This window comes from Aulostomus chinensis, chromosome 20 (assembly GCF_037954235.1).
Source record: "Aulostomus chinensis isolate RoL2024-O1b breed Wild chromosome 20, RoL_Achi_v1.0, whole genome shotgun sequence".
NCBI classification, from domain to species: Eukaryota; Metazoa; Chordata; class Actinopteri; order Syngnathiformes; family Aulostomidae; genus Aulostomus; species Aulostomus chinensis.
The window spans coordinates 16,741,775-16,768,894 of NC_141339.1; the positions used below are offsets into that span (position 1 = coordinate 16,741,775).

At 42.0% G+C, this 27,120-nt stretch overlaps 1 protein-coding gene across 3 annotated transcripts in view; it reads left to right on the plus strand.

Moving 5' to 3' along the window:
• Positions 1-27,120, plus strand: part of baalcb (BAALC binder of MAP3K1 and KLF4 b) — a 92,813-nt gene that overhangs the window by 61,824 nt on the left and 3,869 nt on the right. For 2 of the 3 annotated variants that reach the window (XM_086189072.1, XM_086189074.1), the window contains exon 4: positions 26,785-26,918. The gene's annotated coding sequence lies outside the window, so the exon portion shown is untranslated. Of the gene's footprint in view, positions 1-25,591; positions 25,666-26,784; positions 26,919-27,120 lie in introns of those variants that run through there. The other variant, XM_086189073.1, reaches the window with a different exon arrangement.

Sequence of the window (27,120 nt, forward strand, 5' to 3'; positions counted from 1 at the left end):
CGAGAAGAACATCAGTGGAACAGGGCAGGGGGGTGATGAGACTTTTCTGAGGATTAAGGAGGAGAATGACCAAACATGGAGGCCCCTCAGGAAACCTGGTGACTGGCATGAGCGGATGACCAGTGGAGTGAGGCTATAATACAGGGGATCAAACCAGCAGCCACCAGACAACACCTGATAGAAGGAACTGATGGCGTCCTGAGTAGAGAAGCTGCAGGAGACCCAGAGACTTCATCGGGGAGGACTACTGTTCTGATGATTGACGTGACGGAGGCTCACGGCCGTGATGAAGAGAGAACAGGCAGCAGCTGACGGCTTGTCAACCACCAACAAGTGATCACAACAATGGAATTTTTCTCCACTGTCCATGTCTCCATTAAAGATGTACATTTTTTCATTGAAATGTGATGTCCCTATTAAAAAATGGATGACATTTAGAAAGAAACTGCATCTCGGAATTATTTTGATGTATTATATTTTTTAATATGTTTTTTTTCCTCTGTTGAAATACATAACTAAATATTAGAGAATGAGCAATGAGTGTGTTGTGTTTGTGCTGGGTAAATTAATTTGATGCATTTTTTCATGAAATATGTCTTTAAAAAGCCTTAAATAAAACAACAACCACCCTCTGACATGATCCTCGTCAGACCTTACTTTGCAATGAGACTCATTGAGGCCTTAGATATAATTCAGCCTCTTCCAATGTTAATGATTCATCGTGATGACGTCCTTGTAATTGTAAACAAACGGCCATCAGCCAGTCACTGCGTCGCTTCTGCAGCAACAGACATCAAGTACAGATGGCAGGACAGATCCCTTGGGCTGTAATCAACCAAAGAAATTCTTGGTCGACTGAAGCCCTCAAATTTCGACTAAAAATCGACTAATTTTATATATGAAAAATATACTGTGTCAACTATCATCACAAAACCTGCTGAGGAATATGTAGACAATTGTTTTCGTCACGTCATAATAATTGAGCGACACAATCATTTGTCCTGCGCACAGAGCGAGACTCAACACAGGAGCTCAGCATTGCGGCTGAGACACAAACAGACTTTTAAATTAAAACTTGACGCTCAAGCAAAAGGCAAGTCCACGGTAAGAATTTTTACAATTAAAACAAAACAATTATTAGACTAAAACATTGAAATATCAATTCTGATATGTTCATATACTCAAAACTGACGGGGCAACCTAAGGTGGACACGTTAGCTTACCGTTTTTAGGTGATACGCCGTCGTGTTTGTAGTGGAGCTGTGACATGAAAACTGTTGTTTGCAAACTTGCATTCGACTTTTTTTCCATTATCTATTTTCATGAAATGCTGCCACACTGCAGATGTCTTTGACATGATGGCCGAGGACTGACTTTAAATGAAACCGTCAAAATTAAATGTACATTCATCAAACCACCAGACGTCGGCCTTCTAGTACTCTTCAGTCTGTCTGGCTCTCGCAGGTCGGGCGAGTCCAAAATAGCGAAACAAAGGGGGGTGTTCAAAGATTGATTGTTTTCTGAGAAACAGGGATGCTTTGACAACACCCCCATTACAACTTGGTACTTTCCTCCTGATGAAATTAACGTGGCAAAAAAATCGAACAATCCGAATTTTGGTTGAACCAGAACGTATTGACGAATATATGGACCAGTCGACTGGGAGATTACAGCCCTACCTTAGTTGAAGTTTATTCTTCATTAAGGGGTGAAAACATTTCAAGGAAGCAACATTTTGTCCATTGATTTTGTACTTTAGTAACCACAATTGAAGATTACTGACTTTGGCAGCACCCAGTGGTCCTATCAGAGAATGAAATACAATGCTCCACTTTTTTGCAATATGCAATGTAAGCTTCTGTATTCTCATTAAGCCGCTTCTTCGCAACCATTTAAAACACAGTCGTGCTTTGAATGTCATATGTGTGGGAATTAATGTATTTTATGCATAAATGAACCACTTCTAAGAAAAAAATGACAACTCTTTTCCGAGTTTTGGCTTTTTTCCCTGCCCCAAGCTCTTGGACCCGTCATAAAAACGAAGGAAAACAAAGGTGTCAATGTAGTTCAGAGTACATTTTGTAGAAACCCCACTCTCTATGTCTGAGAACTAACGTTAAACGTAAAAAACAAAAACAAACAGAAGCTGTACTCAGTCGTACCACATGGTACCCAGGGCCGTACCCAGGATTTTTCAAATACCGAGGTCAAATTTTGCGATACATCTTATTTGACAACAAACATTGTAATTTGGTGACTTTTCATACATTTTGGAAACGGGAATAAACAGAGTTCAAATCACAAGCCCATCAAGGAGGTGAACATGTTTATTTTAACAATTCCAAAACGGAGTGATCACAAAAGTAGATTATTTGTGTGTGTGTGTGTGTGTGTGTGTGTGTGTGTGTGTGTGTGTGTGCGTGTGTGTAACAACGTCATAAACAACAGGTTGCGACGACTCTCCAGCCTTTTTTGAATGTGAAATGCGCCAAAATCAAAACGAGAGAGATGAAAAATCCTCGACCTTCTCTCCAAGCATTTTTGTGCCGACTGGAAAACTTATCCTATCTAGCCAGTTGTTGCTTGAACAACTGTTGCTTGAAATGCTAATTAAAAGCTACACTGATGATAATGATCATTGATCAAGCATCCCTAGCTGCCATGCAAGGACATAGTATAAACGGAGAGGCACCCGTAGAGGGGAGTTACATCGCTACAGGGGGAACACAGGGAAAACCAAATACTGCACCGTCTCACTAGCGAAAGCAACTCACCTCCTTCTTTCTTTCTTTTCCCCTGGACTGTTGGCTTTCCAAAGCTGAGTTTCGTTTGTTTTAGAGTAGACTTCTTCATCTTGCTTCCATTTTCAAATTCCAGCCCGACAAAAAAAACTGACTGCGCGGAGTTTGAGGAGAACGTAGGCTGTATCCCACGGTGCTGAGCTGACTTTCGCGAGGCTGCGTCATTTGATACAATGTTTCAAGTGTCGGATTGTTCAGCTACATTTTAAAATGGTGATGATAAAAAAGATTGTCTTATGTGGACTTTATTTTCAGAATAAACAAATGAGAATAGCTGTTGAATTTTCCACCAATCAATCAAAGTCAGAAGGATTTTTATCACAAATTTATTTAACATTTCTGAGTTTAAAAAAAAAAATGTGGGAAAAAAATGCAGAGGATATGACCTCGGTAGTTACAGGCCTGATGGTACCGGCCACCACTGGAGCTTCTGACATCACAGCCATCACAGACCTCAGTCGTCCCGACAGTTGTGAAGGAGATCAGGGTCCTGTGATCCCAGTCATGTCCCACACTGACTGAAACTACAGGGGATGTATAAGACCTCCCTGCTTCACCATCATCAAACAACATACAAACAGAAATACACTTCCTTTCTACCAGCCAATCCTACCAAGGAAGCATCTTGATTTCGTCATGTGGTACTCAGGTGACGAGTACGATGAAGATCCTCTGGAGCCTGACATGGACTACGAAACATACAGTCAGAAGCCAGGGAAGCGAAAACGGCAGACCCTGAGGCTGATGAGCTTTTTGATCCAGAATGGGCAAATTGGTCATCAAAATGCTGAGCCGGAGCCACAGGAGGTTGGACTGACCTCTCCTGGCAATTCAATCGCCCAGCGAACCCCAAACCAGGAAGAGGCTGAACTGACCCCTCCTGGCAATTCAAACACCCAGCCAATCCCAAACCAGGAAGAGGCTGGTCCGACCCCTCCGGGGAATTCACCCAGCCGGAGTTGCCAATTACAGCAACAAGACAATGGACTGACCAATCAGGCCATTTGGTCTCGTCCAGACATCAACAGGGACGAACTGGCTCCTAAGCCAATTTTACGTCAGCGGATTGCAGCGAACGAAGGAAGAAAGGAACGTCGTGTGCATTTCGAAATTGACAAGGACCAACACCGTTCTGCACCCTTAAATCACGAGTCCATCAGAGGAACACAAGGCAGGCATGACGAGCCTTTTCTGAGGACTGAGGGGGAAAGTGAACAAGTGTGGAGGCCCCTCAGTAGACCTGGTGTCCTGCATGAGCGGGTGACCAGTCAAGACAGGTCAAGGCCTCACCATAGCAACAGCTGGCAAAGTCGCCAATCACGGTGCGAAGCCAGTGACTGGTGGAGACCCGAGACAGATGAGGGGGTGAGTTCTCGATGGGAGAACTTTAATCACGATCGCCACCATTACAAGGAAGATGGTGGTTGGAATCATCCAGAGAGGGCCAGAGGCTCTGATGGTGGCCGCTACAGGATGGCAGATCAAAACAGGAGCCGCCAGATGACAGCGGACACAAGTGACTGGTGGCGACCTGATGAGAGAAGAGACAGGAGGCCCAGTGACCTCATCAGGGAGGACTACCGTCCTTTTGAACGACGTGACGGTGGTTCACGATGGCGGCGGTGGTGACAACAGCAACAGCTGATGACATCTTAACCACGACAGTCATATTAATGACGGACTGAACAATCGGACCTATTTGCCCTGTCCTGGCTCCGAAGCCAATTTTACCTGATCGGATTATGGACGATAACAACAAGGATGATCCTCCACTCTATAAAAGGGAGCAGGAAAAAAGAATTTCAGAAAAAATCAAGAATGACTTGGACCCAGCGAGAAGAACATCAGTGGAACAGGGCAGGGGGGTGATGAGACTTTTCTGAGCATCAAGGAGGAGAATGACCAAACGTGGAGGCCCCTCAGGAGACCTGGTGACTGTCATGAGCGGATGACCACTGGAGTGAGACTGTAATACAGGGGATCAAACCAGCAGCCACCAGACAACACCTGATTGAAGGAACTGATGGCGTCCTGAGTAGAGAAGCTGCAGGAGACCCAGAGACTTCGGGGAGGACTACTGTTCTGATGATTGACGTCACGGTGGTTCACGATGGCGGTGGTGGTGACAACAGCAGCAGCTGATGACATCTCAACCACCAGGAAGTGATATTAATGACGGACTGAACAATCGGACCTATTTGCCCTGTCCTGGCTCCGAAGCCAATTTTACCTGATCGGATTATGGACGATAACAACAAGGATGATCCTCCACTCTATAAAAGGGAGCAGGAAAAAAGAATTTCAGAATAAATCAAGCATGACTTGGACCCAGCGAGAAGAACATCAGTGGGCAGGGGGGTGATGAGACTTTTCTGAGCATCAAGGAGGAGAATGACCAAAAGTGGAGGCCCCTCAGGAAACCTGGTGACTGGCATGAGCGGATGACCAGTGGAGTGAGGCTATAATACAGGGGATCAAACCAGCAGCCACCAGACAACACCTGATTGAAGGAACTGATGGCGTCCTGATGAGAAAAGAAACAGGAGACCCAGAGACTTCATTGGGGAGGACTACTGTTCTAATGATTGACGTGACGGAGGCTCACGGCCGTGATGGAGTGAGAACAGGCAGCAGCTGACGGCTTGTCAACCACCAGGAAGTGATCACAACAATGGAATTTTTCTCCACTGTCCATGTCTCCATTGAAGATGTACATTTTTTCATTGAAATGTGATGTCCCTATTAAAAAAATGGATGACTTTTATAAAGAAACTGCATCTCGGAATTATTTTGATATATTATATTTTTTAATATGTTTTTTTCCTCTGTTGAAATACATAACTAAATATTAGAAAATGAACAATGAGTGTGATGTGTTTGTGCTGGGTAAATTAATTTGATGCATTTTTTCATGAAATATGTCTTTAAAAAGCCTTAAATAAAACAACAACCACCCTCCGACATGATCCTCGTCAGACCTTACTTTGCAAAGAGGCTCATTGAGGCCTTAGATATAATTCAGCCTCTTCCAATGTTAATGATTCATCGTGATGACGTCCTTGTAATTGTAAACAAACGGCCAACAGCCAGTCACTGCGTCGCTTCTGCAGCAACAGACATCAAGCACAGATGGCAGGACAGATCCCTTGGGCTGTAATCAACCAAAGAAATTCTTGGTCGACTGAAGCCCTCAAATTTCGACTAAAAATCGACTAATTTTATATATGAAAAATATACTGTGTCAACTAACAACACAAAACCTGCTGAGGAATATGTAGACAATTGTTTTCGTCACGTCATAATAATTGAGCGACACAATCATTTGTCCTGCGCACAGAGCGAGACTCAACACAGGAGCTCAGCATTGCGGCTGAGACACAAACAGACTTTTAAATTAAAACTTGACGCTCAAGCAAAAGGCAAGTCCACGGTAAGAATTTTTACAATTAAAACAAAACAATTATTAGACTAAAACATTGAAATATCAATTCGGATATGTTCATATACTCAAAACTGACGAGGCAACCTAAGGTGGACACGTTAGCTTACCGTTTTTAGGTGATACGCCGTCGTGTTTGTAGTGGAGCTGTGACATGAAAACTGTTGTTTGCAAACTTGCATTCGACTTTTTTTCCATTATCTATTTTCATGAAATGCTGCCACACTGCAGATGTCTTTGACATGATGGCCGAGGACTGACTTTAAATGAAACCGTCAAAATTTAATGTACATTCATCAAACCACCAGACGTCGGCCTTCTAGTACTCTTCAGTCTGTCTGGCTCTCGCAGGTCGGGCGAGTCCAAAATAGCGAAACAAAGGGGGGTGTTCAAAGATTGATTGTTTTCTGAGAAACAGGGATGCTTTGAAAACACCCCCATTACAACTTGGTACTTTCCTCCTGATGAAATTAACGTGGCAAAAAAATCGAACAATCCGAATTTTGGTTGAACCAGAACGTATTGACGAATATATGGACCAGTCGACTGGGAGATTACAGCCCTACCTTAGTTGAAGTTTATTCTTCATTAAGGGGTGAAAACATTTCAAGGAAGCAACATTTTGTCCAGTGATTTTGTACTTTAGTAACCACAATTGAAGATTACTGACTTTGGCAGCACCCAGTGGTCCTATAAGAGAATGAAATACAATGCTCCACTTTTTTGCAATATGCAATGTAAGCTTCTGTATTCTCATTAAGCCGCTTCTTAGCAACCATTTAAAACACAGTCGTGCTTTGAATGTCATATGTGTGGGAATTAATGTATTTTATGCATAAATGAACCACTTCTAAGAAAAAAATGACAACTCTTTTCCGAGTTTTGGCTTTTTTCCCTGCCCCAAGCTCTTGGACCCTTCATAAAAACAAAGGAAAACAAAGGTGTCAATGTAGTTCAGAATACATTTTGTAGAAACCCCACTCTCTATGTCTGAGAACTAACGTTAAACGTAAAAAACAAAAACAAACAGAAGCTGTACTCAGTCGTACCACATGGTACTCAGGGCCGTACCCAGGATTTTTCAAATACCGAGGTCAAATTTTGCGATACATCTTATTTGACAACAAACATTGTAATTTGGTGACTTTTCATACATTTTGGAAACGGGAATAAACAGAGTTCAAATCACAAGCCCATCAAGGAGGTGAACATGTTTATTTTAACAATTCCAAAACGGAGTGATCACAAAAGTAGATTATTTGTGTGTGTGTGTGTGTGTGTGTGCGTGTGTGTAACAACGTCATAAACAACAGGTTGCGACGACTCTCCAGCCTTTTTTGAATGTGAAATGCGCCAAAATCATAACGAGAGAGATGAAAAATCCTCGACCTTCTCTCCAAGCATTTTTGTGCCGACTGGAAAACTTATCCTATCTAGCCAGTTGTTGCTTGAACAACTGTTGCTTGAAATGCTAATTAAAAGCTACACTGATGATAATGATCATTGATCAAGCATCCCTAGCTGCCATGCAAGGACATAGTATGAACGGTGAGGCACCCGGAGAGGGGAGTTACATCGCTACAGGGGGAACACAGGGAAAACCAAATACTGCACCGTCTCACTAGCGAAAGCAACTCACCTCCTTCTTTCTTTCTTTTCCCCTGGACTGTTGGCTTTCCAAAGCTGAGTTTCGTTTGTTTTAGAGTAGACTTCTTCATCTTGCTTCCATTTTCAAATTCAAAAAAACTGACTGCGCGGAGTTTGAGGAGAACGTAGGCTGTATCCCGCGGTGCTGAGCTGACTTTCGCGAGGCTGCGTCATTTGATACAATGTTTCAAGTGTCCGATTGTTCAGCTACATTTTAAAATGGTGATGATAAAAAAGATTGTCTTATGTGGACTTTATTTTCAGAATAAACAAATGAGAATAGCTGCTGAATTTTCCACCAATCAATCAAAGTCAGAAGGATTTTTATCATAAATTTTTTTAACATTTCTGAGTTAAAAAAAAAAAAACTATGGGAGAAAAATACCGAGGATATGACCTCCGTAGTTACGGGCCTGACAACACCACTGGTCTTCTGAAATGGCTGAGCTGAGCCGAGCGTGCTTCAAGCCACTGAAAAAGTTCATTCGAATGAAAAACTGCTGGTTGAACATTGGAGCCACTGACATCTGAACTGTATTCTTCATCATGGCATCATGTAAAAAGACTGCGAGAACACACAGACCCTCTCTACTCTTAGTCAGGCTTCCTTACGCTTCATTTTTCTCCCGATTGCATCACGCGTGTTTCTCAGGAGTGCAGTCACCCCTCGTTAAAGTGTAGTTAAGCTAAAAGTAACTTCACGGTCAAACCAATTAAGCTGCTTCAACCTTCAGGCAGTCACATATTGCTTTGCTGCATGTGTTGCCGTGATGTAAATTTTTAATGAAAATAGCTTTAAATTTCAATCCAGCAGAGATACAACAAAATTGCCCAAACTTGACCCAGAAGCTTTTACTTTGTCGAGACCCGCTGGGACCCGCCCAAAGAGATTTTTCCTCCTGGAGATCCCCGTTTTATTTAAACTGCCTCCCTCTCAGTGAATCTTCACAGCTGTTCGAGAGGAATAACAGTTCTACATTTGATGAATGAGCTCTTCCAGTTCCTCTCTTCTAACACGATGACAGAAGGAGGGCGATGCGATTTCCAGCTTTATCTTACGCGTCGTCCTGTTATTGGTGACTTGAATCTGACAGCGGCCGTTCGATCTTGTCGCTCCAGGTTACACTGGGGGGGGGACGTGTCATAGCGGTCCTGTCAGGTGAGGACTGCAGCACCCGAAGCACTTCACCGCCACTGACAGAGGGACTGGAGGGTGCTGGAGTTTCTGTAATCTTACCTGCTGCTTTGGGGGGGGGATAGCATAGCATAATTCATTTTTTTTTATTGTAAAGTAGTATTTTCTTAGAAGTTGGAGCAAATTGAACAAATCAGAATTTGGAGAAACTGATCATTCTTAAGTGCAAGCAGCTGATGCAGTGACACAGCAATGCTTCTTCTTCAGAGCGTAAAATGGAAATGGCGGTGTCAGAATTTAAATAACCCTTCCTCTCTGTCCACCATTGCCTGACAAGCCCATTGACCTATGACCTCCAACATTGTTGTACAATAAACAACAGAAACTAGAGATAATATTCCAGCATACATAGGTTTGAAAAGACATTAATGGACAATTACTAATGATTAAAGTGAAAAGTAAAAATCAGAATGTAACTACCAATACAACCAAGGTGGAGCTAACCTATAATTTGCATATTTATGAAAAATGTAAATGTAAGTTTACCAGCAGGAAGCTGAGTGGATCATGACTATTTTAGGAAAGGATGTTTGCTCCTTTCAAGCCTAAAGGCTCCACTATATTAAGCTAATGAACCCACAACGCCTCTCTGCTTAGCAGCTTGTTGACAGTGTATTCACTTTCTGTGTAAAAGTCATCGTGCTTTTGAGAAACAGTGGATATCACGAAACCATTCTGCTTTCACTTTTCTGTATGTAACATGCACTCTCATGAACACAACATATCAGGAACACTTTGTGCTGGAGCTCACATTTTGCAACGTGTTCACTGGCACTCAGGTTCGGCTGATTGGATTTTGGTGGTCAAAGATCGAGGTCACTGTGACCTTAGAAAACGGGTTTCTAGCCTTGTAATGGCATGTATCAGGAATGCCTCGGCACAGTCATTTAAGTGCTCAGAAGAAGTCACAATTTTCACAAATAGTATGTTCTTTACTTTACTTTACTTTCTGCCTGTTTCACTCTTTATCCAGCTCTCCCTTTTATTTTTTCAGACATAACCTGATATGTTTTGGACAGGGCGACACAGTGGTGCAGTGGTCAGCACTGTCACCTCACAGCAAGAAGGTTCTGGGTTCGAGTCCCAGCTCGGGCACAGGATCTTTCTGTGTGGAGTCTCCATGTTCTCCCTGTACCTGCGTGGGTTCTCTCTGGTACTCCAGCTTCCTCCCACAGTCCAAAGACATGCAAATAGATACTAGGCTGATTAAATAACCCTTAACAGGATAAGTGGTAGAAAATGCATGCATGGATGGATGGATGTTTTGGACATCGTAAAAACCAATAAATCATAGCTCAGGTGGTAGATTAGCCATCCAGCAACCAAACGTGTCATTGCTGAGTCTCTTCCTCGGGAGACGTTGTCAAAGTGTCCTTGAGCACAAAACTGAACCACCAAATCCTCCTGATGAGCTCCATGGTTGGCATCTTCCATGGCAGCCTCCATTGTGTGTGTGTGTGTGTGTGTGTGTGTGTGTGTGTGTGTGAAGCACTTTAACAGCCATCAAGCTGGAAAGGCACTGCATAAATTGAGAGCATTTAAGTGAAGGTCAGTCGTTATATCTTATTTTACACAGTGGATTTAATGTTGAGATGAAACTAATTAAAGAAATAATAGCATGTAGTTCTTTTTACAGTATTTTTTCTCAGGTCTCGGAGTGACATTGCTGTTTCTGTATTTTTTTGTAGGAAAAGGAAAGCTTGGAGAAAGTAGGTCACAGCTTTGCCACATTAACGTACACGGTAGTCCTTTTATAGTTGGTTTTGCGAGAAAGATTTCTCAGAAATGTTGATAATGTACCTTGAAATGTCTGTTAGAAAAAAGTTGCATTTAAAACAAAATGAGTTCACTTCAACGTTGTATCAATTGATCCTGCTGGAAGATAAAGATAATTAACTGTTGATCCATGTAATAGATTATGTGGACTGGATACCAAGGCAACTGGTCTTCTGCTGTACACACACACGGGTCTGGTTAATTGAACTTCATCTCATTGTGCCCTTTGCACGTCTCCCCTGGCCCATTCTGCACTTTGCGTAGGTTAATTGAACAGCACAAAGCCGCGGCTGCTCTCAGATCTGCACGTAAATGGGTCGTATTTCACGGTCACATGGCATCTTTATAAGAGCATTCATGTCGCAGGTAGATGAACCCTGTTTTTTTATGGAGCTTAGTCATTGTGTGTTAGTTAACCACTGAAGTGGCAATCTTTGGGCTCGCACACTAATTTGCATTTATTAAGCACTCCCACGGGGGTTTTAGAAGCAGGTTCAATTAATATTCCAATTCTTTTTCCAGTAAAACCTTTTGAGATGAGATGGAGCGATGACACAAACTTTTCATACCTGTGAGGATCGCAACATTTGAATACATAAACCTCTAATGTTCTAAAACATTTGCAGTTATGGTAAATGTTCAGCAACATTGGCTCTTTTGATATTGACCACATCATTTAGCCTGCATCATAAGTTTCAGCAAAGATCCCAGCAGTCTGATGTGGGAACATTACAAGCACTCGACCATTTATCAGTTTATAAGAGATGAGAGTGTTTAAACTCCACAAAGGACCATTTAAACATGTCCGCTTACACGCCCTTGCTGATTAAATTCAACTGGAAAAGGGGGAGATAGCATGTAACTATCACCAGGTGCTCAGATTGCAGTGATGAATTGTGAAAATGTTTGACATATTTCATGTCAAAGTGAAGGAAATAACCTGCAGAATATTGATTTTGCTCCTGCGGAAAAATGTAACAAGGTGACCTGTTGAGTCGAGCAGCTGCGGTATGTCATAAAAAGCCCAGCCCTGATTGGTTTGAAGTCTGTAAAATAAAATTTACATTTCAAAAGTGATTTGAAATGTTTTATATTTTTTGGAACTCTTTTATTAGCACAAGTAGCAAGCTTTATTAACCTGTCCAAGCAGGGCCCTTTCTAAGAATGTTGGATCCCTCACCCCCAACCATGCATTTCACCTCTGACGTGAGCTCACCCTTGTCGGCCTGTTGTGATACTTCAGAAATCTCAGGACGTTCAACAACGGGGCAGCTAGTAAAAATCTATAACAACTACAGAAAGATTTTCAAAATGTGGCATTTTGTTGCAGAAACTCAAGGATATCTACTGATGCAGACCAGTAGAACTGATCTAAACTCAAGGATATCTACTGATGCAGACCAGTAGAACTGATCTAAACTCAAGGATATCTACTGATCCAGACCAGTAGAACTGATCTAAACTCAAGGATATCTACTGATGCAGACCAGTAGAACTGATCTAAACTCAAGGATATCTACTGATGCAGACCAGTAGAACTGATCTAAACTCAAGGATATCTACTGATCCAGACCAGTAGAACTGATCTAAACTCAAGGATATCTACTGATGCAGACCAGTAGAACTGATCTAAACTCAAGGATATCCACTGATGCAGACCAGTAGAACTGATCTGAACTCAAGGATATCTACTGATGCAGACCAGTAGAACTGATCTAAACTCAAGGATATCCACTGATGTAGACCAGTAGAACTGATCTAAACTCAAGGATATCTACTGATCCAGACCAGTAGAACTGATCTAAACTCAAGGATATCCACTGATGTAGACCAGTAGAACTGATCTAAACTCAAGGATATCCACTGATGCAGACCAGTAGAACTGATCTAAACTCAAGGATATCTACTGATGCAGACCAGTAGAACTGATCTAAACTCAAGGATATCCACTGATGCAGACCAGTAGAACTGATCTAAACTCAAGGATATCTACTGATGCAGACCAGTAGAACTGATCTAAACTCAAGGATATCTACTGATGTAGACCAGTAGAACTGATCTAAACTCAAGGATATCCACTGATGCAGACCAGTAGAACTGATCTAAACTCAAGGATATCCACTGATGTCGACCAGTAGAACTGATCTAAACTCAAGGATATCCACTGATGCAGACCAGTAGAACTGATCTAAACTCAAGGATATCCACTGATGCAGACCAGTAGAACTGATCTAAACTCAAGGATATCCACTGATGCAGACCAGTAGAACTGATCTAAACTCAAGGATATCTACTGATGTAGACCAGTAGAACTGATCTAAACTCAAGGATATCCACTGATGCAGACCAGTAGAACTGATCTAAACTCAAGGATATCCACTGATGCAGACCAGTAGAACTGATCTAAACTCAAGGATATCTACTGATGCAGACCAGTAGAACTGATCTAAACTCAAGGATATCTACTGATGTAGACCAGTAGAACTGATCTAAACTCAAGGATATCTACTGAAGCACCAAAGTACATCTCTGACATGTTAGACCCATATGAGCCCTCCACGTCTCTGAGAACCTCAGGTAGAGGTCTCCTACAGGGGCCCAGGGTCAGGACTAAACATGGTGAAGCTACTTTCCAGTTTTCTGCAGCTAAAATCTGGAACAGTCTTCCAGAAAATGTGAGACAGGCATCAACTGTGACAATGTTTAAGAACAGGCTGAAAACTACTCTGTTCAGTCGTGCATACGACAGCTGAAAGTATTTTATCTGCACTCTTGTCCTTTTCTTCTCCTTTTCTTTAAATTAATGATTCTATTTATGTTTTATGATTTTATCTGCCTTTTTGTGATTTTCAGATTTTTCTGCAACTGTAAAGCACTTTGAGTTGCCATGTGTATGAATTGTGCCCTACAAATAAACTTGCCTTGCCTTGATGTTGACCAGTAGAACTGATCTACATCATTTGTCGAGTCCTCCATCAGTACAGTTGAACTCAGTCATTTATTATTTGACTCTGTATTTCTTTTGTCATTAGAACAGCAGCAAATGTGCAGCGGCGTGGTGAGGAAGGCGCTTGCCCCTCTTTGTGACTGACAACAGGTGGCTTTTGTGTCACACCCAGTTCCGCGCTGGATTCATCTACGCGCACTTGAGTGGTGGTTATACGTTCTAGGTTCTAAGAACCAATGGGAGTAATTCCTCCCGTCTAGGGTTCAATGTACAGGTCTGCAGTAGAAGGATGGTGCTAATATACCGACTTGAATATGAAAGCAGTAAGTCATACAGCTGACTCAGCTCCACGCTGTGATGGTAGCAGTAATACAGCTATAGGAATACATGTGTTGCAGTAAAAGTACAGTTATATTGATGCAGAGCCACGAAGTACGCAGAAGAAGTCGTTGTTCGTTTTTGGTTTTTTTATTTTGTTTTTTTTAAACAGGTCAACCCGACATCTCACTTTCCTGTTTCTTAGTCATTTGGTTTCCCTGTGAATCTCGAGTGTGTAGAAATTGGGATGGAGTGTTGGTAGAAATTGGAACATGGAACATCAAAGTTTTGTGAGCCTGAGCGATGGCCAGTGAGAGGAAATACACAGGGAGCAAGGAAATAAGACTAAATTGAGGGCTCAAAAGAAAAAATCTGCTAAAAATCCGCTGTGCTTAAGACCATTTCATGAAGAAGCCTCAGTGTATTGGACTTTTAAATCTGGATTTTTCCTTTTTTTTTTTTTTTTTGTCTCGCAAAAAACAAACACCCCACCCCAAACACTGTCCCCAGTCTGAAAACTGTCCTCAAGTTCAGCGTGGCTGCTATTATCCTTGTCAAAACTGTACAATCTGTGTTCTTTTTCTGCTTTTCTGCCGCTGAGAGCCAAGTGACCTCGTCACAGCTACGCTCAAACATGACTTTTCCTCCTGCTGGCTCGCTGCTGATGGAGTGACCTGCCAGCTGCAGTGATTTATAATCCCATGTTATAGCTTCAAAACATTTCGTCTGCGACATATCTGCTATAGCATCTTGCATTAGCTGTTTTACTGTCATACTTGTCTTTGCATATACTAGTGTTATTCTGTTGTAATAATGTAAAGGTCTACAGGAGAAGGATAGTGCTAATATACTTACTTGAATATGAAAGCAGTAAGTCACACTCGTCATTATTCGTCATTAAAAATCTATTCTATGCAGAATGACCGTTATTTTTGTGTGTTTTTGAAGTTCTGTTTTAGTCGGACTAACTCCTCTAGCCTGAAATCTGCTCCTCTCTTGGGGAGGTTGTTGTGTTCTCAGCCAAGCAAACGTACAAATCTACAGACTCCACAGACGGGGAGCTGCTGTAGAACAGATAAAATGTGCTCTGGCGTGGCGTGTTGAGAAACGATAATACTTGAACACCACAGACAACAAATGAAGAAGATTGCAATGAGTTTCCATGGAGAGAATCTGCAGGCAAGTTGGGTATTTGGCTCACATGATGCTCTCTACCAAAGGGGAAAGTTTGGATTTGAACATCCAGACTGAGTAATAATCAAATAGACTTCCTTTTAGCGATTGATTCAGTCTGTCCTGATATTAAATAACCAGTGACATTTCTACTATGTGACGTTTTCCCCAAAGGGAAATTGAGCTCTTGTATAATCTTCGGAAAAGGTCAATAATATATCCATGGGAAGCAAAAAAAAAAAAAAAAAAAAAGTTTATGCACAGTACTTTTCTCAATGTTTCATCTTTAAGGAGAATAAAAATGCAGCGCCTCCATTTTCTCTGCTGGTAACCGGGTGACGAAAAGTGATAAACAGAGATTTACTGCAGATCTGTTTCCCACATATATTATTATTAACTTTGAGTTGTGATGCTGAGATAAGGCTGAATGACACACTGTAGATAATGAAGGATTCTTTTCAAAAGATCCAGCAGAGCAACCTTTCCCTGGAGCTGATAACGGAGTCCAGATTTTTAGAGAGAAAACTTAGAAATACGTGTTCAGTGATGAAATCATCTGCGTGTGTGTGTGTGTTACTTTTTAAATCTGATTATCTATTTATGTATTGCATGAAATGATGCATTTGAAATAAAACAAAGGAGCAGTGTATCGGATTACATCGTTAACATCATCAATACATACCAGGAGCTCAACATATTTCTGCAGACTACTCCTTCAGGCGTATTCTCATTTCTTCTATTTACTCTTTCAACATAAAGGCTGCTGATCCCGAACCAGTTTAAGACTTCTCAATACATCTGAAGGTCCACTGACGCCTTTGCGGCGTTGAACGGCAGCTTCCTAGAAATGCCTAATTTACTGGTTTCAGTATTCGCCACGACCTCACACTGTCACTGGTCCATGTAGTCAATTATGACCAAAAAAATGACAGCAGAGTTCACTACGCAGCATTATAATCACTGATGTGATGCTAATCTCTCTCCACGGATGTCTTGGTTTTACTGCATCTTCTCACCCTACAATGCTGATGAGTCATTCACGAGAGGGTGGACTGAAATACTCTCTCTTAAATCACATCTAAACTCTCCAGATTGTTTAAACGTGACGTTTTCAGCCGCTGATGACCACAAACAACACTGGATCCTTTTTGAACCTGTGAAATCAACCTAAAAACAGACACCGCCGGCTCTTTGCGATATGTTTTATCTGCTGTATTCATATGTGAGGAGAATCCTTTGAGGAAAACTCACCTCGTGTGTTTAAAGACGTGATTAATGTGATTAATTGTCACAGCATCTAACCTGCTGAAACATCATGAATAACCGTGTGTTCTTTAGAGCACAGGTGCGGCAAGAGAGCTGCCCGCGCAATGATCCAACTGATGTTCTGCACCTCTTCATTTATATAAAGGATATTCCAGTCAGTGCTTATATAGTATCTGTCATTCTTGGGCCAAATGTTGCATTTCATCACTGAATCTGAGGAATTTGTGGTGATGGAGGAAGTAATGAGATTCGAGACATCAATACAGAGGCCGGGATCTTGTTCAAAGCTGCGGGGGTTTCCCTTGACATAAAGGAGGAGGGAGGAAGGTAGGAAGTAAATTCATTGATCCGGTGATGAAGAATCAGTTTCAAAGCACATTTTTCTCAGGAGTTCGCCAATGACAATTCCATCAATAGTCGAGGTTACTTATGTGATGCTGCAGGTGGGATCTCTTATCTCTTATATACGTGTGTTCATTCCTCTACGGTAAATAGAAAATCAGACGAAAGCAACGACGCAAGGCAAGTGACTTCTGTTCTTGAGCCTTTTTTTTTGGGTTTGTTTTTGTTTTTTGAATGCAGGATTTGATGTCTTACCAAAAGCTAAGACTAGTAAGTTTTAGTCCCCAACATTCATTCGTGCTGTATTGAGTCAACTGAAATAAAGGGTGCTGATTTCTTTCATGAACAGATGCTCAAAAATGAATACAGCTGCTGTTTAGCGGTTCAAAAATACAATGGGACCACGGGCAAAGGTTGTTTCAAAGAGGCATTTATTACCTGCTGTTGTGACTCTGGTGATTTTCAGCTTTTGGATGGAAAAAAAACAAACTTGAAGCTCAAATTCATCACGTGGCCCAAGTTATCTGAAGCCAAGAAATCCAGGAGATTCTATCTGCTGATATTAAATGAGAAATGATTACACCTGACAGAGATAAGCTTCATCGTGCTTTGTCACTTTAGAATTAGCTATAAGTCATCATTTGCCAGTTATGATTCAATGATATTTTTTGTCAGTTCTGTCTGGTTCGTGGCAATTCTGTCAATCAACTGTGTCACAAATTAACTAGGATGCCCTATTATGCCATGTTTTTTGTTGTTGATGTTGTTTTTTTTTAATGAAGTAAACGCTTAGATTTCGCAAGAAAAGGAGAAAGGTGTATCTTTACAGCAGGAATAAAAGCTTAACAAGTCCTCAGGACAAATAAAAGACATGATTAGAACAAAAAGAGCTAGAGACGTCACCGTTTGGGTTAGTTAAGGGTCATTAGTGTCCCAATCAGGACTGTTATCTATCCATATCAGAACGATCTGGTTGTGCACGCTGCCTCATCCTGGTTTTAATCAATATATCTGAGTGAGTACGCAAATCCCCTGCAACATGGCTGGCATAAAAAAGAGGCGTTTCCCCTCACAGATTCAAATTCACGAGCAAAACTTTGAAAAACTTACTCTCTCTAGTGAAATCGGCAGATTTACAATCATCTGTACGCATCAAAAAGTTCAGGAAGATAAAAGGAGTTTCGACAAAGTACAGTCAAGAGCAGCTGTTCCTGCATTTGGCTTGATAAACGCCAAGGCAGCACGTTCACTACAGCTTATAGATATGACGGGGCGGACACTGCCAAAGTTAAAGTGATTGCAATAAGATGCAGATGTTGTTTAATAGGTTTGCGAGATTACCTCACTTCACCCTCTCCTTTATCACCCCTCCACACCCTCCCCCTCGCCTCACTCTAATGTGCAAGTGTGCTGAAATTAAAACGCAACTGAAAAATAGCTCTTTTCTGCTTGTTAGTTTGCCGCATGGGACCTTACGCGGGGGAGTAATGCAATAGCGTCTTTCATTAGCTGCACTGATGTTGTCACGTACACTAGATGATCTGATATTGTTAAAGAATATTTTAGTTTTGTTGAGGGGAAAGCTGAATTTCTGCCTTTGAAGTTGTCAGAAATAGCTAATAGCTTGCTATCTGTATCTGCTCCATCTATAATTACCGTACCGTGGAGTAACTGTCTGACATTTTGGGGAATAGACTCACTTCAAAAATGTGAAGAATTATACACTTGAAATTGGATGACATGTTTAGCCTGGCTGTTAAGATGTGTAAAAAGACAAAATATAGGCTAAAGTATCAGATAATGGAATTGATTTAGTTAACTGACAGGGCCATTTTAGCCATTTCCTGTTGTTTTTAAGATTTTCCACTTTGCTAACACACAGATAAAGTAGTATCGACAATGTTTGGCATGAGAGCAATGAAACTTATTTCCTGAACCCTCTGGGTTAGCCAGAGCTAGCCAGCTAGTAGCATCCTACACAGTGATCGTGAAAAAAGGCAGGCCTGCTCTGTTGTTTTGGGGAATAGTTATAAACATATACAAAGAATATGAATATGCTTTATGCTGGGAATGTGTCTTTTCTCCATTATTTTACAAGGGCGCCAGCGCTACCTCCTGGTTTAGCATTGACCCGTGATGTTTATTAGCCTACAGGTGTTTGTTTTCTTTTTTCTACTGTAGCAGAAGGATAGCGGTCTTTTAGATAAAGCTAAAGTGTGTATGCGTCTACTGGTACCGAAATTCATTCGTTAAGTTAAAAAAAATGGCTCCAAATCTTGTGTTGATGTGAGGCCACTTCAGCTTCACCAGTAGCTGCCACTAATTTCTACACACCGGTCCTGTAAACTTTTGTATTGTTAAATATATGACATCACTTTACGACTATGAATACTTTGTCACGAATATCGGCAAGACAGCAAGTGCAATGTCTTTTTAGAAACAGGTTTGGTTTTTTATTTATTGGAACGACTGAAGAAATCATTCCGATGAATGTTGTCAGAAGTTTGGTCTGTTGTCACCCAGCCCGCCCACACCTGACAGTCATCGCAGCACATCAGGCCACAGTCACTTTAACACACAACAAAGCAGAATTTGGACAAAGCAACATAATCAGAGCTGTAAATGTCAGATGGCAGGGGATATGAAGATCAACAGGACGGCAGTGGTGAAAAAGAAAAAGTTTCACAAGAAAATGAAAATAGACTCAGACAATTTAACGAATCTGGTTGCTGTCTTTTTGTGTAAAAAATGACGACATTTGTGTTGGCGAAAACGATGAAGAGGTTCCAAGGTCCCTGAATTAGAGAGGGGGAAGCAGAAAAAAGAGCGCTTTAATTGGGAAAGGGGAATAATTGAATTGTTTTCATATACGGGCTCTTAATTATTCACATCTGGAGTCTGCTGTTCTTATGAGCTCTATTATAAGCACAGCTGGTTCACTGAAGAAGAAGCATCTAAAGACTAGGTGTCTGCTTGTCTCAGGAAAACATCCCAAACCTCAGCTTTTGATGAGCACTGGTTCTTTTACTGCAGCCCCAGTATCTTGCTATCTAGTTTCAAAAGTGTCACAGTGGGCATTTCTTCTTGAGGCATGTTAGCTGGGACACATGTTAGCAGGACAGTGAGGAGATCCCGTACCTCTGCCGAAGCAAACTCCGCGATGTCATCCGACATGTTTAAGAAACCAAAGAAAACGCTGTTCGTCACTTCACGCGCACTTTCTTTGAACCAGGTGGTGATATCAGTACGACTAAAATTCAGCTTGGAACTCTGTTACTGAAGACTTCTGACCAAATGTGAAACCGAACAAATCAACCCACTCAGAGGAGTACGTCAAAGTTTAAACCATAGCATTTCCCGCTGCGATCAGGCGGTGCTATGACTGATCAACCCCAGAATTCAATAGGTTCTTCCTTGGCACTTAGCCAAGAACACACACTGACAAGAAGAGAAAAGTACTCAATCGCTCCACGCCCAGCATCTCTGCTATTTCAGATTGGTGAACTTACCAGAATAAAATTCAAGATAAACTTACATCCAGTTGACCAGATTTTACTTGGCTTCGATCTACGATGACCTGGATGAATGAGAACCTACACAGTTACCAGAATAAAATGGTACGTTTACAGTAACTTGTCAAGGAACTCGACTGACGCCACATTTGAGTTCTTGCTCATCTCCTCTGTCTTTTCTGTGGATGTTACTGTGTTGTTTCTGTTGAGATTTCAGTCCAAAATGGGTCCAAAACCCTTGTGTCAAAAAAGCACCAGAGCCTCCCCTTTTCTTGGCTTCTGTGCTCCATGCTATGCCCTTCCATCCTGTTTGGAGAACATCTGCATCATAGTTTTTGTATAATCCTGCTAAGAAACAGACAACAGCAAAAAAAAAAACAACAACAACAAAGTCCTGAGCTGGTAATGTGCTGCAGGTCATAAATATCCACTCATCCCAATAAATGCAAAAAGCAAACAAATTAATACAGAATCTGCACGATTACCAGAGAATTCATCCATGAAGTCTGCTTGCAAAACCACACCAAAGGAAGCTGAAAGGGGCCCGACTGGTCCAAATTGGGACCAATCACCACAAAATGATGTGTTGTTTCTGCTCAGAGCATCAGTGGATTGCAGTTTCAGAAGTTACCTCAGAAATCAAAAGCCAAACTAAGAAAAGTGAGGTGACGCTGTGTGCTGGTTGCCATGACCGGGAAGCGTTCCCTGGCATCTTGGCTTTCCTTTTGAACCCGGATGTGTCTCATCTTAATTGGGTTACTGCTATTTAATCCTAAACGTATTCACCTCAAACAAGATGAGACGCTGTTGCCACCAAGTGGTTTGGAAAAATACTGTGACTCTGGCAGACCTTTTTTTTTGGGGGGGGGGGGGGGTGATCTTTATAAATAGAACCCAAGGACACAGCTTTCTGAGGCTGGCTGGGGTTGTTATAAACTAAATTATATATCTAAAAAAAAAGTTTCAGGGGCAAGGTCTCAAGGGTAAACACAAGGTCAAGGAGTTGCTCTCACCTCCGCTGTAAAAAGAGAGGAGTTTTATTTGATATTTCAATATTATTGACTGTCATATTTATTGATCGATTATGATAAATTTATAAGAAAATATATTTTTATATTTTATGTATTCAAATTAATGGAAGCCTCACAATGTTAAGGAAAAATAAAAATAAAATCATGGATCTGCCCTTATCCACATTTCAAACACTCCAGTAGTTTGAGCACAAACAGATGAACAAACACCAGAGCCTGGTGAAAATAAACCCATTTAACATATTGCATTCTGCACACAGACAAAATCCAATGTGAACGAAGCTGAAATGCTACGTGGCGCTCAGGTTTCCTCACAGCAGACAAGCAGCGAGCCCCGAGGCACCCGTTGACCCCTCACGGAAGCGTTTCCATGGTTTTAGGAAAGTGATGGACAGGTGAATTCAGTGTGAGGTCCAAAGGTCGTCCTCGGTGTTCCCTCCCTGTTGTGTTGCATGCTCACACTAATCATACCCTCAGCCTTGACGTGTCATCCATCTCTCTTTCCACGCAGTATTCATCTTCCTCATCCTCATCTTCATTACCCCTCAGAGAAGGCTGAGAGGCTGCAACCCCACTGGAAAAAAGGGAAACTTCATCTTGCGGTTGTTGTATTTAGCCAGAGCTTGTGACACATCAGCTCCAAGGATATTTTGTGCAGAATCGTAACATTATTCTATCACATTATCATTCTTTCTTGATAATCATCACTAAGTGCTACACCCCTTAAAAGCTGAAGGGTGTGTGTGTTGGTGGTGGTGGTGGTGGTGGTGGGGGGGTTGTCCTTGTTAGTCCCACCAAACAAAAGATGCTCCTGGACAGTTGTAGCTGAGCGATTCCACCACCAGGTGCCATTCTAATCGGTAACAACAAACCAGAAGGTCAAGCTGTGATCAACTTTTCCACTCAGCGCGGATTGCAAAGGGAACCTGTTCCACATGGTCTGTTCAAATTACCACTCTCATCCCATGTGACCTCTCATCGCTGTGCCCTCTCACTCGTGGTAGATCCTCATTGTAAAACCAAATGAGCAGTAAAATGTGTCCAGTCATTTCCGTGCTGGGGGGGGGACTCTCTGTTGCATCACTGGACTAATTGGATATTACCGGAGTGACATTGGCAGTAACAACACTGTTGCTGTCTCCTCTGTGGAAGTTTGTTGTTGTTGTTGTTTTATGATTCTTGTCTGATATTTTTTTTCAAATATTTCAGGTACTGATTTTTTTTTCTTTGTGCCGAGGTCACATGACATGGAAGCCATCGAAAAATAACTCTGGGCATTGCAGTAAATGGGGAAAAAAAAGAGTAACAAAATGATTGAGTGATACATTTTGCAAATTTTAAAATGTAGGAGGCAGTTTAATAAAAGGGGGGGTGTCTAGTATGGACAAGAGTAGTAGGATAGCAGCTGGTAGTGATTTGGAGCCCTGAGGCCTCATGACATGGACGCTATTGAAAAAAAACATCTATGGATTGTGCAGATAAAATGGCATGAAGAGCTGTGTCTGGTCCTGGTACTGATTTGGGGTTCGTAGGTCACATGACATGGAAGCTTTCGACTTCGAAAAAGGGTGTATTTAGCAGTAAATAAAAGAATACAATGATTGTCACATAAACTTTAAATTGCAATAAATGAAATGTAATACGGGCTGCACGGGGGTGCAGCGGTCAGCACTGACGCCTCACAGTAAGAAGGTTCCGGGTTCGAGTCCCGGCTCGGGCGCGGGATCTTTCTGTGTGGAGTCTCCATGTTCTCCCTGTTCCTGTGTGGGTTCTCTCTGGTACTCCAGCTTCCTCCCACAGTCCAAAGACATCAAGAGGGGACGAGGCTGATTGATACTCTAAATTGACCGTAGGTGTGACTGTGAGTGTGAATGGTTGTCTGTCTCTATGTGTTGGTCCTGTGATGGACTGGTGACCCGTCCAGGGTGAACTCTCACCTGAGGGCTGTTGGGATAGGCTCCACCCCCACGACCCTTAACAGGATAAGCGGAAGACAATGGATGGAAATGTAATAAAACCAGTGAGCCTTATATGTCCCGTCGAGTCCTACAGTGACATCACACAAGCTCCACCCCCAATCAGTTGCCACTCTTCTACTGTAATGACAGAATGAGCTGGTAACAATACTTTGACCATCGGTGACACCAGTGTTAGATGTTGTTGACCATACACACTTAATCCCCCACGATTCCTCAGCCATCAGTCCAGATGTTTTCGTCCTTCCCAAAACATCCATGGAACCCCTGGAAGTTTCATTTTGATGTGAAGTCCATCAGAGTTCCCCAAGATCGTTTGCCTGAAACTAAGAAGTCTCCCAAGAAATTCTATGAATACTAAGTACTGTGTTTCTTAGTTGGTAAGCCCTCACTAATGCCCTTTCTGGACTGTACTTTGCCTTTGATAGGATTAGAGTTGTGTGTTTAGCTGGATAAGAGGAACGAAGCACATAAAGTGCAAAGACTGCATTTAAGGGCCAGTCTTCACCAGAATTTAAAAAGCACAAATATCACTTTAGACCAGAGGAGTGGCTAGATTGATTTCGCGTTTCCCATCTTAATGTCAGTGGCAGTAATGGAAATTGCAAAAAAAAAAAATAAAAATCAGTCACAGAGATCGACTTTGTTATGGCGGCAATATCAAGAAGTTGAAGGTCTGACATGACTCGTAATGCTGCAAAGTTTTGATTCGTCCTCGGTGTCGAGAGGCTGGAATGCGTGCAGCCACGTTACTGAGCAAAGAAAAGACGGCCGGCTGTTCGCTCGGGATGCCACACGGAGCTTTTCTAGCTCATGGCCCTCATGGACTCACTCAAACTAGTAAATGATGAATAATAAAACAAATTTTGATTATTTGGTATTGTTCCACATAGAGGAAATCCAATATAGAATAAGAAGAATTGAGGAAATATTGTTCAATATGCAGTTTAAATTATATTTTATATCAGTTGTCTGTACGTTGCTTATTTATTAATTGTTAGACTTTTTTTTTTATTCATCTTTATGCACTTTTTTTTAATAAAATAATAAAGTTTTATATATTTAATGTCAAAGAGCATAAGGCTTAAAAGGCTGTGATTAACCAGTAACCACATAAACACGCGAGCAACAAATTCATTCACGTCACTATCTGTTCTACGTAATAATCCTCGTCGTTCGCCGTCTCGGCTCTGGAGCACTCTGCGCTAATGAAAAGATGTCATGTTCGCTCCAGACAATGATGGATTGAAAGAACACAACCTCTTGAAAGATCCCTGGCTCGCTTCCACGTGCAGGAGGAGGAGGAGGAGGAGGAGGAGGAGCTCTGCCAGAAAAAGGTTCAGATATGTGATTGATGCTGGTGAACCACAACCTCCAGCAGATTCACAATCTGGAGAAGCCGCTTGTTGTCCTGCTAGCTGACACAATACGACCAACAATTTGCTGATGAAATCTGGGGGGGTGGTGGGGGTGATAATATCTCTGGATGGACGATGATTTACTGCTTTGTTTTCTTTTTTTTTTCTTCTTTTTTTCAATATACCAATAATTTTGTTTGACTTTGGACGGAGTTTGCATTTATTTTACTGTACCAAAAAAAAGTCAGTTTTGGATTCGGCTGATTTTCCTGCCACGTTCGCTCACTCTATTGACAGAATTTAGTGGTGAGAGCATTTTATCCACCACCGTCCTTGACCGGCCCTAAAGATCCACATCTGATCAAGTCCTCAAGAGTAAAAGAACTTGTCCTATATCGTCAAACACGTGATGTTCCAAACAGAATATGAAAGCGGTGTTATCCACAATGCTGCCTTCAACAGCTGTTTGTGCTTTCCAAAATGTCAAACTACCCCTTTAATTATTAGTCTCACGCAATGAAAGATCTTGGTCTCAATTACGGCAAAATACTGCGTCGAAAGTTCAAGTCACCTGTGGTCGGCTTCCGGACGGCTGAAAAGGTTTGAAGATGGAAAGCGTTGACTTTAAAGTCTCAGCCAAGTGGGAAGAAGAAGAGTGAAAAGGAGACTGAAAGCTGCATGAATCCTCAAAAACAACGTCGTGGAATGACTCCAGCTGCTCACTCATACGTCACCAGCAGCAGTGTGGCGTCTGGGCGCGCGCCACATTCATCGCCGGGTGTAACGAGAGGACAGGCCTGTTGACCATTTGGCTGATAGGACAGAGGAGCAGGCCACACGAATCAAAGCTGCCAGTCTCTTATTGAACAGACCGTCCACAGGAAGTAAGATTCGTTAGCCGGGTCACAGGGAGACGAAGAGAGAGCTGAGCACAGGAAGTCCCGGGCGTTTGATTCAGCTAAACCTGCACAAAACAACAACTAGCATCGACTCCTGTCCTGTGTACCTACAATGAAGAAGGAAACGGTACAGGGTCGAGTGTTAATCACCCAACTGCGCGCTACTGACACGAGATTAGATGAGATTAAATATGATAAAATAGAATAAAATAAAATAATCATTTGTCGGAGACTGCGAAAATTACAAGTTTGAGCCATGAGTAAATACACAAAATAATGAATAGACTGATTCGAAGGTTCATTTTTAAATGGAACAGAGACAATATTCCATGCTTGTTCTACAACAGCAGGTCGCAGTGCCTGCTCTGATGACTCATCGTCACAGAGCTCAAGAATGGCTCACTAATTGTATTTGGGGCACCACATTGGGATCACATGGCTGCAGTGTGTCATAGACTACAGGATCAATACCAGGCCAACACCAGTTATAAGCTGACTTGTTTTTTAAGTTGACTAGTTGCTGTTCTGAAGTGGAGTTAATTGTTTGGAAAATTGGTTCATCTGTGGATTTTATCATTTGTTATTCCCCATTTTTGTGCCACAGAAACTACATCTTTCATTTAAAAATGCCATGTAGTCATTCAGGCTTCCAGATGTGTGTGAGTGTGAGTGTGTGTCTTTGAGACTCAACAGTCTTTCAATGAGCTGGAAGTCTATCATGCAAACTTCACTTTGATCGAGGAGCAGGATGTGACCGCCCCCTAGTGGACGTAAAATGAAAATGTTATTGCCATTTTAAGGTGAAGCAAACGTTCAAGCCCCCAACTCTATGGAGCAAATGGGAGTATTTGGAGAAAAGTAATGATTTGTATTCATTAGTGTGTAAATCACATATTTGCTTAAATTGAATGTCAAATCTTAATTTCACACAAAAATCCATACGGGCCCATTTGAGAGGACCCCCTATGTTTTACCTGGCAACAGCTGATGCAAACCCCTTTATTCATCCTTCCACACACACATAAACATTCTTTATCTTCGTGAAAAGAGGCTGAATGATTGAAGATTGACTAAAATAAACTCTCGTTTGTCCGGTCATCATAGGGGGTGACGGAGGAAGGTGCGCGGCGTGTCGCCGACCGGAGGAGCGTCATTATTGACAACATGTTGGTGGACTTGCAGACGACACGGAGGGAGCGCCGGGGCGACACCGAACATCGGGATCCTCCATCGCCGTCGTAAGCTTCTGTCATTCTTGCATTCTAACGATTACCGGAATGAACCGTTTCCCTCTTAATTCACGCCGCCGTGACGGTTTCTCACCGGTAGATTTAAGTAAATATCGCTGCGTTTACAGTAACATCCGAGATTTGGATCCTCATCCACGTTTGAGCTTGAAGAAGACAGTAACTACAGCAGGAGCACAGCCGATAAAATGAC